We start from the raw sequence: 12,500 nt of genomic DNA on the forward strand, positions 1-12,500 counted from the left end.
TCATCGAATCATGGTTTTAGAATGGACATATATTTGATTTCCGTTGCTGTAACAAATTAGGTACAAACAGGCAACGCGAATGCCTGTCACTTATTTCATCAGTTCACAAAGCGGTTTTTGAACACGGACATACAACGTAGATACTAACCAGACTCGGTTCATTCATTCACGCACTTGCTTAGCTAAAAGGGCGTCAATGTGACCCATACCCAGTTCCCGAGGTTCATTGCAAATTCGTAGGCATTAAATTTCGGGATGAAGCTGCGTGGCCCAAGCCTAATACAAAACATAATGAGCGTCTATGCTTATCTGTAATATAGTAACAACTACTTTCTATAAACATAAAGGGGATATACACGCAAATGGCCTCTCTCAATTTGAAATTGAAAATATGAAGAACCAGGCATAAGAACATGCCCTCATATTTTCCACAATATATGGCAATCTTGAAAACATGAAATACAAACAATCCAACACTAGTATTACTATTAGCACTACGGAGATGCTTCATAAAAAAGTGAGAGAGTACTTGAAGACCGTCAAATCATATATATCTAAATATTATTTACAAAAGTGCCTGTAGATGACATACTTGAATATTAGGAGGAGGAATTAGAACGTCATGGCATTCCCTTAAGTGTAGCAAACCTCATTAGTCTTATAAGGTTATGTATCAAAGATAGTAAATTTTGTTTTAATGGGGAATTTTTTGTACAAAAGTTTGGCATGGCTATGGGTAATCCCTTATCTCCTGTCCTCAGCAATATTTACATGGAATTTTTTGAGACAAAACTCTTACCAAGAATTTTGCCCCAAAAAGTTATTTGGTTTAGATATGTGGATAATATCTTCTGTATTAGGCCAGTTCACGAAAATCTCCAGGAATTCCTTAATAATCTCAATAATTTAGTCCCTTCTATAAAATTTACTGTAGAGGAAGAAAGAAATTGTAATTTGAATTTTCTTGATGTAACTGTCCATAGAAATGATAGAAATTTCACCTTTTCAGTCTTTCGAAAATCAACTAACATTGCCTCTTATGTTCATTACTACTCCAATCACCATCAAAATGTTAAATTCTCTGTTTTTTCTGGGATGTTCTTAAGGGCTTTACGTGTCTGTAGCCCGCAGTTTATTGACGCTGAAATTAAGACTATTTACGATATTGCATTGAAACTTAAATACCCAAGGACTTTTATAGATGTGGCATGGAAAAGAGCTAGAAAAACATTTTAATCAACTAATGACAAACTTGAATTTAGTAAGCATAACATTCTAAAATTACCCTATGATGAAAGGTTTTTAGATATTCCTAGAATTTTAAAGCTATTTAACATAAATGTTATTTTCAGTAATATTAATGTCAAGAGTTTAATAATAAAAAATTCTCCTAAAGATCTTCCAGGCTGCATATATGAAATTCTTTGCAAAAAGTGTGATAAAGTCTATTACGGACAGACTGGTAAATCTCTTTCACAACGTCTCAAGCAACATCAATATTCTGTGAGAATTGGGCAAATATCGAATGCATTATTCGTACATATGAGAGATTTAGACCATCCTATTAACTGGAGTCAAGCAAGAGCCTTAATCCCATGTAATGACACAGTTAAAAGGAATATCATTGAATCTTGTTTCATCAAGTCAAATAATAGAAATGTTCTAAATTTAAGTCTTGGTTTATTTAAACTTAATGCTTTCATTATGAAAAAAGTTGTAGATAAATATATGCAACAAAATTAATATATTCAGTTTTTACATGTTTTGGACTGTAAAGATACTGTAGTTTCGGTTAGGTTTGTGACCGTGTGATATCCGATAATCCTGGATTATCTCTTTTAATTTTTACCCTTTTGACAATTAACCATCTGGTATTCTTGATCTTGTTTTGTACCTGAGACCTTTATCTCCAATTGTACTTCATTAACTCCTTGACGATGTCTGAGCAAAGACGAAAGCGATTGGATTTCTGACTATTATTTTCCTGTGGCATTCACTTAATTATGAAGTCGCGTGCATCTACAGTGATTTTTTTAAGCATATATCTATATATATATATATATATATACATATATATATATATATATATATATATATATATGCATTGGTATTAATAACAGACAGACTCGCTCCCGGACCTGTGTACCAAGTGTACCAAGTCTGTCTGAAGTCCCTTCAGCCGTGTAGAAGCAGTGGCGATAACAAAGTAAGCGTGACAGACACACAAACGGGCAAACAGACAGACAGATAGAAGAAGGGCAAACATATGGGATAAATAAAGTAGTTCCCGACTTTGTCGATGCAGGAGTGGTAATAAAAATAACACTTCTTTCCATGTCCTATGGAAATGTTCTATACCACCTACCTGCAGAACGAGAATATAAAAATAAAGAACAGAAGACTCTTTACATGATCAATAATAATAATAATTATTATTATTATAAAATCAGGGTGGATCTTCTTAGTTCCCTCCCTGCAAACCGGTTTGACCGCCCAGGGCGGGAGAGGGGTACGTAGGGGGAGAACGAGAGGGTATGGGAGACATCTACCCACCTCCTGCAAACCTGTTTGTCCACCCAGGGTGGGGTTTGGTTGGTAGTGGATCGTGACAGTAGGGGAGCCAGCAGCTCCGGGTTCCAGCGCGTGGCAACAAGCTCGTAATAATAATATTAATAATGATCGCTGGGAAATTCACAATCTCGTGAAAAAATGTTTGTGTATGATACATAATAACAATAATTAATTAATATTAATAATCAGCAAAAAAAAGAGGGACCATATGAAACTTCCCATAAAACCTTTCACGAGCCTTTTGAAGGCGGGTTCTCACTAACAGCCGTATTCAATTCAATCCTATGCCTGCAGTCTCCCCCGATGGCTACAGCTACAATGTCAATATCCTTTAATTAATTGAAACTCTGCAAGTGTTGGAAAGTTAGAACAGGAAAAATAAATACTAATAAAAAAAGCACATAGCTTCAAAGTTCGACAATATGAATTCATCAGTCTACTCGATGATTAATCTCAGAGTTTCCTGGTGGCTTATTCCCATTAAAAGTTGCATCATTAATAATATTCACAGACCCGTAATTAGGAAAAACAATGTACACAATAACGGGGGGAAATAAAAAACGAATAAAAGTAAAAACAGGTAAAAAGATTAAAATGCGAGTAAATGACATAAATATGCAAGAATGATGCACTACCTCTTACTTATAAGAAATACTCGTAAATGGAAATGAAATGGATGAAAATAAGAGAAAAAAATAACAAAATGCTAAAAAATTAAAAATATTTCTAGTGGGGCTTACAAATGTGAGGAAGAGACAATAGTAATGTAACTCTACTAAGCAACAGCTGATGCGAAAAAAAAGCTACTCTGCAAGGGAAGAAACAAGGGAAAATGTGTAGGAAATGAGATATTACAAATGAGATATGTCATATTACAGTAACAACTCTTATCTACGCATTGCCTAAATATATGTTTGTTTGTATGGTGTTTTTACGTTGCATGGAACCTGTGGTTATTCAGCATCGGGACCAACGGCTTTACGTGACTTCCGAACCACGTCGAGAGTGAACTTCTATCACCACAAATACACATCTCTCACCCCTCAATGGAATGGCCGAGAATCAAACCCGCGACCACCGAGGTGAGAAGCAAACACCAAACCAACCACGCCACTGAGGCGCTCCTGAATATATGACGCCAGAATTTTATGAAAGGTTAAGGAGGTCGGCTACTAGAGCTGCACTCTTCTAATACCAAAAACCATATCTTTTCATACTTCATGTTCGATGCATACGTACAGGTTACTCCCAATGAAGAGTAACCCTCTTCATGTCATGGTAAATCCCTACCCCGCCAACGAAGGTGGAAGATGTAGGTGAAATTGTTCCATTAATAGTTGTGTTTGTTTGTGTGTCGGTGTTGGAAGTGCCAAGGTTTGCGAGCTTATGCGTGTGTGAGTGTGTTTGTGTGTGTTATCTCAAACAAGGCTGATCGGACCTCCAGCTTACTCGGAACGTGTGCAAGATTTTCCCCCTCATGTAAATTATATTACTAACCATAAATCAAAACGTGCTGAAATCTACGATCAAATAGGGCCTTGTTTCACGAACGAAAATTAAAAAAAATATGCTATATTTTACTAAAATAATTTTTCTGTACTATTTAACATGCACATTATTTATTTTTCATATTTTCATTCTAATAAATAAATCATAAATGTCCTATCCTAAAATTCCCGTATCATTACCTCAACGTGAAACACGTTTTTCGACCTTCTTAGGCTCTTTCAATAAACCTTTCCTAACCCCCCAAAAGAAGAACAACAACAAAGTAGTTTGTAGGCTTACTCTCCAAGTAATCGGAAAGGGTAATCACATATTTATCAATATAGACTCATATATTCTGGAGATATTCTCCAGTTGAGAGGTTTACCGACAGTTGAGAAAAATCGGCACAGAGGTATAGTTTTGCTTACCAAGTGACGTCACCATCTCAACTCGAGAAGAACAGTGTTCTAGAAGGCGCCGATTCCAGGAGACAGACTGTCAGTAATGTAAATTAAATCTCTCTCTCTCTCTCTCTCTCTCACTTACTGTAATTTATAATCACTAATCGAATTAGTGGGTTACATCAAGAAAACTCAAAATGGCCTTTTACTGTACATGGAAAAAATTTTAAATCCCAGGTTTCTGATATAGAACCGATGGGCCCCATTAATGATAGCTATATTACGAGAGAATAGTGTGATACTTAACAAACATCCATACATTGTTTATCTGTAGGAACATTACAAAGACAAAGCCAAATTTGAAACTCTCCTGGTATACATATACATACATACATACATCATATATATATATATTATATATATATATATATATATATATATATATATATATATATATATATATATATATATATATACACACACACAATATAAAAGTAAACATTACTAGTAAAACATCGGAATAAATATAAGAGACCAAACGATAAATCCTTACTTACAGAGGGTATCTAATCCCAGAGGAAGAGGTCTGACAGACGGCCTTGTGTGTCAATGGACACGGAGGGAAGGGGGGCGGGGACGAAAGGATCCGTCTCCGTTTATAATACCGTTGACAAACGATGCTTTGAGGAGTCCCTTCAGAATCCTATTGGGTTGTATCCTATTCGTCGTCCTAAACTTTTTCTTTTGAACTTGATTTTATCTATGCCACCTTTTATTATCTGACTATCCTGTTCGTCCCAGCTGACTTGTATCCTACTCTTGCTTGTAGGTTTTGAACTGATCCAGTTCGAATCTTTGTATTGTTTATGATAAGAACAAGCAATACGTTGTAGAGGGTTCGGTTCAACAAATAGCCCACTGCCTCGAGAGAGACGAGCCGAAAAGGGAAAAACGTTGTAGAGGGTTCGGTTCAACAAATAGCCCAGTGCCTCGAGAGAGACGAGCCGAAAATAAAACGTGGAGAGGAAAACAAAAAAACGTCAACTGTTGCCTAGAGATAAAATTAATGTATGGGTGAACAGCTCTCTCTCTCTCTCTCTCTCTCTCTCTCTCTCTCTCTCTCTCTCTCTCTCTCTCTCTCTCTCTGTCTGTGGTTGTTCTGCCCGAAATTACTCCTTCTGCCTCAGCCGGTTTAAATGATGTTACTTAGCAATACGCTCTGTTGAAGCTGCCAGGCCCAAAGGGCGAGAAGGACAGATTTCTTTCTTTTCTTTTGAGTCTTTTAATCAAATGCGTCTCTCTTTGCGTCTCTGACGCCCGCGTGAGATTAAGAAAGGCGGGCTTCGCTTGAAGGTGCTAATGAGCTTCTCCACACACGGCTGCTGCCTCCAAGAAGAGAAGAGTGGATCAAGGTGGAAAAAAGATCAAGCCTCACTTTTCGGACAATTATTTTTCTCCCTGCCAGAAGAAACGTTTAGGAGACGCTATCTCGGAAACGTTTCTTCTCCGAGGTCACCGTGCTAACCTAGTAGTTCAGCAGTGCGTCAGGCAACGCCCCCACCTGGCCCTTCTGGTGGGCCCTTTGGTCACGTCCTCCTTAAAGCAACGGTCCAAAATACACGATTATTTACCGTTTAGTTACTTCGGCCCTCAGCACTCCAGTGATCAACGAACGTCTACACTGACCCAAAACGTCGCTGCTCGAACTGCCCGACCTGTGGAGTCAGACACCGACGCCCCAGCGGGTGGTGGTACGAGGAGGACCTCAAAAGAGAAGCGACTTCAAAGAACCTCTGGAGGGAGGGGAGCGCTCCGAGACCAAATCTTCCTCAGAGCAGCAACTGGACTAACAGAGATGAAGCAGAAGGGCTGGCTGGAGAGAGTAGACGAAAAGGCCTTCTTCTTCTTCTCCTCGTTCCCGTGTGAGCGAGACCACACGACGATGCCAGGAGCGGCTACTCGACACGTCCGCGCTGCTAAAGGGTGCGGCCCTCAACTGACTGAGAGTGCGAGCCTGCGAGGCGAGGCGAGCTGCGAGTCTCGGGCCAGCCAGGCCTCAAGAGTGCCTCTCTCTCTCTCTCTCTCTCTCTCTCTCTCTCTCTCTCTCTCTCTCGGTCCCAGAGACCCAACCAACAACCTACAACACCGACCTCCTTCCTACCTCTCCTTCCCCAAAAGCCCGGAGGAAGAGGAGTGGGTGGGGGTGGGGGGTGGATGGGCACTTCAGGACTTGAGATGGAGGATGGGAGAGGGACCGGGGGAAAAAAAAAAGAGGAAGAGTGAGGGGCCACCGAGAGAGAAGGGTGAGGGGAATGGAGAAGTGAGGGGAAGGGGTTCAAGTTGAACGATGGCGGCAATGAAGGTTAGCGCATAAATTGGGAACTCGAATATTTAACTCTCATATAGTATATATATTCGCTCGGGCAGGAAGGGAAGGAAGGAAGGCCGATACGACGATATCGTTTTCTATGGCACTGACTGAGAGCTTTGGCTGTGGCTGTATAAGACCGATAACAGACAGACAACAGACCAAAAGAGCACAGATATCCGCTTATTGTGTAAGGAATAAACTAACACTTATTATAGCAGTCGTAGTTGACATAATAATAATAAAAAAAATACTCCCGATAGCTTGAGTCTTGAAATGAACAAACCCACAGTTATTTTTATGTATAATTGTTTCTCCATTAAAATAAATACTGATTTAAATACTAAATACTAAATAAATACTGATTTGTTTTTCCATTAAAATAAATACTGAAAACAACCACAACATTAACATTACTAATGATAATAACAAAGAGATATCCAAACGAAGATATCCAAAATATTTGGTCTTTGATGGTACAAAGCAGCAGCTACCCTAAAGGGAAACATTTCAAGCCAAATTTCAAATACTGTTTCGTAAAACGTTTACATATAATACGAAACCTATATATCGGACAAGGTGGTGGTAGTAGTAGTAGTAGTAGTAGTAGTAGTAGTAGTAGTAGTAGTAGTAGTAGTTGTAGTAGAAGAAAATCCAGTGTCAGTAAGATTTTTAAAAAAGGCGTGTTATATACTGATTATTCCCATCCTTCGCCATTTAACTTTTCTTATAGCCTTCGAGGTTGTTCACAATGACTGTTTGTTTTTGGATAACAATAATAATAATAATAATAATAATAATAATAATAATAATAATAACAATAATAATAATCAGAAAATACTAACAGTAGCATGAGTTTTGAAACGGCGAAACAAATCCACAGTTGTGTATGTTTAAAAATATTTGGACTCACATAAATGTGAATTTGTTTATCCAATGATAATAATAATAATAAATGTATATGAGACTGAAGTTTTCAAAATGCAAAACAATACAGTCTCATACACACTATAGTGGTTTTTATCCCATTATCTCCGGTCACGGCATTGTGATGCACCATAGTTAACTTCATTCTATTCAATGAAATAATAATAATAATAATAATAATAATAATAATAATAATAATAATAATAATAATAATAATAATAAGTAAGGAGGCCTTCTCTGAGGGCAGTAGCATTGAATATTACAGCTGTTTCAACGGCATTTAAATTATATAGAATGTTCTCAGTTCTTCTTATTATCTTTTTCTCATCAGCATGGAGATGTTATATCAGGTTTCCTAAGACCATAAAAAGATTTCAGTTGTCTTAGGTTTATTTCCTCTGACGTGTCGATAAGAAGAATTGAGAAGATTTTATATAAATTAAATAGAGTTGAAACAGCTATAATATTCAATAATAATAATAATAATAATAATAATAATAATAATAATAATAATAATAATATTTCCTTGTGTGAAGGACCATCTAGCAGCAACCCAGAAATTCCTTCTCTTACCTTCTAAAAAGGGAAAGAAAAGGTGAAAAAAAAATAAGATAGAGAAGGAGGGCCTAACTCTTATCTCTCTCTCTTGCCCCTGACTAAGGGAGAAAACGATGACCATGAAAGCGCAAAGAAAGGGCATGCCAAGTGACCTTCCCTGGAGAGCAGAAGGTCACTGTACTGCGTTTACTGAAGCACGAAGAGCGAATTGCTTGTGACCAAGCCACCAGAAAAATCGCTAATACCGGATTAATCTACAATAGGGGAATCGATGTTTACACGAAATGTCATTCACTTATTATTGTACTATATCAGTCAATAGTAAAGAAAGAAAAAGAGCTACCATTAGTGCCATATGTATAAGTTATGCATTGTTTTAAATAATCATATATATAAATACATTACGACAAATATTAACCATATTTATAAGTTAAAAGTGTTAAAAAAAAAAAAAAAAAAAAAAAAAGAAGAACTTGCCGTTAAAAACCAGAATTCCATAGGGCTGCCTTAAAATGTACGAATTGAATAAAAAAAAGTATATATTCATAGAGAAAAAAAAAGCATTATTCTGATAGAACTTTTCACGAATATTAGAATTATACTTTACTTTTCTTCTGCGATGGAAATTAACGATGATTTTATGGGATGGTTTCCAACCGGGTGTCGTTTTGATCACAGTATCCGGCCGGATATCCGGCCGTGGTAACGGCTCTAATATTAGTTGTAGGAACATTGAAAATCTTATTCTCAAATATGCTCTTACTTTTCTTCTACGATGAAAAATAACGATGATATTAGGGTTCAAACAATGCCGGCTTACGGTTGCCTGCCGCCAGGCACTACCCGGCTCACACACACACACACACACACACACACACACACATATATATATATATATATATATATATATATATTATATATATATGTATAAATATAAAAATATATATAATATATAGAATATATATATATAGATATATATATATATATATATATTAGATATATATATATATATATATATATATATATATATATATATATATATATATATATATATATATATATATAAATATATAAGGATACCTTGTTTACGAAATATATAAAACGTGATTTTATGTATAAATAAAGGTAATACCACCTTTATATATATATATATATATATATATATATATAATATAATATATATATATATATATATATAAAAACTGCTCTACTAAATCAAACTGAAAGAGTGAACTACACAGTAAAAAGAAAATTTAAAAAAATTAAATCCACTAAAAAAATATGTTACAGGAAAAAAAAAAAAAAAACAGCAATTCATTACAACTATATCCGTTCTGTGCCTTCAATCAGATGCCCCCGGGGGATTTCCAAACAGGGGAACTCTTCCCCCCGCCCGCCCCCTCCGCCGGTGATATGTTATGACAATCCGTCAGATTGGTCGTCACGTCAACTTGACGACCAAACCTGACGGATTTCAAATCCACCTCGAGCGGAATGACGGCGACCAAACCGTTGGTAAAGTTAGTTAACAGTTTAACAATTTTTTTAACAATTTAAAAATAGTTAAGTTTTCAGGGAATGAAGACTTGACCTACAGTAAGAGAAACAAAAATATACAGAAATCAAATCAAATGGAATAAAGGTAGATTTCTGGCTGGTTAGCAGGTTGCCTTACGATAAGCAGGCCTTATACCAACACAGACCCCAACACCCCGGCGGCCCAGAAGTGTGATAAGACGTTGAGGGGAAATTGAAAGCCTGGTGTGAACCTCTGAACACCGAACTGCGTCCAGAAGAGCCAGACGATCATGCTCAGAAATTTCTTTGATTTTCTCTTATTAGCGACAATTCATAAACAAGTAAAGAATGCGACGAAGTTTCTTCGGCGTAATCGAGTTTTCTGTACAGCCGCTAGAGCGTATAATCAAGGCCAACGATAATAGATCTATTTTCCAGTGGTCTCGGTATAATGCTGTATGACCCGCGGCTCATGAAACTTTCACCACGGCCCAGTGGTGGACTTTACTATATCGTTGACAGAAGCAAGATTAGGTATGGTTTACTTTAACCTTAAATAAAATAAAAAACTACTGGGGCTAGAGGGCTGCAATTTGGCATGCTTGATGATTGGACGGTACATGATTTAAATACTAATTTGCAGCCCTCCAGCCTTTGTAGTTTTCATTTCATTTAGTAGTTTTTATTTATTTAGTAGTTGTTAAGATCTGAGGGCGGACAGAAAAAGTGCGGACGGACAGACACAGCCATTCCAACCGATTTCTTTTACAGAAAACTAAAAGAAGCAGATCTTGTCTCTGATTGAAAACACGAGCATAAATTTCCACAACTCATAAAAAAAAACACACCAGGAAAGCTAGTTTTTATACAAAATTAAAGAATTTGGCAGAAACGTGCTCTTTTATATACATTTCGATATGTCTATTTCTACAACACACTGACTGTCTACACATGTTTTATGAACAGAACTACAACCTTGAAACAAAAACGTTATTATGGAAATATATTATGATAAACCGATGAGGTAGTCTCTTTCAAACTGCAATTGGTATACTGTACTCACACATATTCTACGACAATAAAAATGCCATTATTCAAATATCCTATCCATGCAAATTTTATCAAATAAATTCTATTACGAAATAAATAAAACATGACCGAAACGTGAAGCAGATTCCGAGCCAAAACGACTGAAGGATATTCTGAAGAGTAGAATTGCATTTCGCATAAAAGACATGAATAAAACGACACTGAATGCATTCAATGGAAAGGAGGGAATTCAGAACTGTCATAATTAAAAACCATTATTTCAAAACAAAGCAATTAGAGGAAACAATAGGCAAGACAGATTACAAAACCGTTGAGCTAAAACTGATACTATTTACATAAATAGAAATTCTAGGTACGCCTAATTTCCTTGAGGGAACTTTGTTCTCATTTTTTGCATTGACCCTAGGTTAAGTTAGGTTAGTTCCAAGATTTATCCCCAGGGTAATTTGGATGTGAGAAACACAACAAGATTATTTTCAAGAAGATTATGGTTAGTTTTTAAGATATGGCGACCCGTTTTTTCAGGGAAGGTTTTGAAACCTAGGTGAAACCTTCCTTGGGTCAAATGAGGGTTTACATACTATATATATATATATATATATATATATATATATATATATATATATATATATATATATATGTGTGTGTGTGTGTGTGTGTGTGTGTATACACATACATCACATATGTGTGTGATCCTCACACGGTAATACAAGATATCATGACTTTCGAATTAGAGATTTATGTATAAATAAATAACTTTAAATCGACTTGTAAATTTAATTATAACTAAAACGCCATAGGGGTTTATACCTGTAAATCGACATAGCGGTCAATGCAAAAATAACTCTAATCGACTTATAAGTTTCAATAAAAATAACTCTAAAATACTCTAAATCGACATATAGGTTTAATAAATATATATATATATATATATATATATATATATATATTATATATACATACATATATATATACTATATATATATATATATATATATATATATATATATATATATATATATATATATATATATATATATATAATATATATATACACACATATATTATTATATATATAACCCACAGATCTTAATCGAAAACGTCCAGACAAAAAAAAATCATAAGACTGAAAATATATCCTTTCCGTAAATGAAATATACATACACGTATATTCTTACGATTTACGGAATGCAAACAAAATTAGTTAAGCCTTGCAAATGCTAACCCTCATCCCTCTCCCTCCTCCAGTACCCCAACATAGACACCACAAAAACACACATAGAAACGCGCGCGCGCGCACACAAAATCACCTGCGACCTGACAGCGTTCGAATCCTAAATCTGAATCCGGTCCCAAACAAGGCAATGGGAGATTATTGCAAATTCAGATGGCCTCCTATTTACGACAGTAACCCACGTCACGGAGGAGAGAGAGAGAGAGAGAGAGAGAGAGAGAGAGAGAGAGAGAGAAGACGAGACGAGAGAGGAGAGAGGAGAGAGAGAGAGAGGTTGGAGATTAAAAGCCTAAGGGGATATAATATTAGAATTCAATATGAAAGATTTTTTTTCCGGTTTTTTCTTCCTTGGCACCATTTTTTCAACCAAATATTATTACGGCTG

General features: G+C 36.0%; 1 protein-coding gene across 6 annotated transcripts in view; it reads right to left on the reverse strand.

Annotated features, from left to right (window-relative positions):
• Positions 1 to 12,500, reverse strand: part of LOC135197013 (G-protein-signaling modulator 2-like) — a 533,720-nt gene that overhangs the window by 410,512 nt on the left and 110,708 nt on the right. Inside the window, exons 1-2 of one of the 6 annotated variants that reach the window (XM_064223912.1) lie at positions 5,450 to 6,469; positions 5,018 to 5,382 (exon numbers count right to left, since the gene is read on the reverse strand). The exons of 3 other annotated variants lie outside the window; for them this stretch is intronic. The gene's annotated coding sequence lies outside the window, so the exon portion shown is untranslated. Of the gene's footprint in view, positions 1 to 5,017; positions 5,399 to 5,449; positions 6,470 to 12,500 lie in introns of those variants that run through there. 2 more of the 6 variants (XM_064223917.1, XM_064223914.1) reach the window with 2 other exon arrangements.

Source organism: Macrobrachium nipponense, chromosome 18 (assembly GCF_015104395.2).
Source record: "Macrobrachium nipponense isolate FS-2020 chromosome 18, ASM1510439v2, whole genome shotgun sequence".
Taxonomy (NCBI): Eukaryota; Metazoa; Arthropoda; class Malacostraca; order Decapoda; family Palaemonidae; genus Macrobrachium; species Macrobrachium nipponense.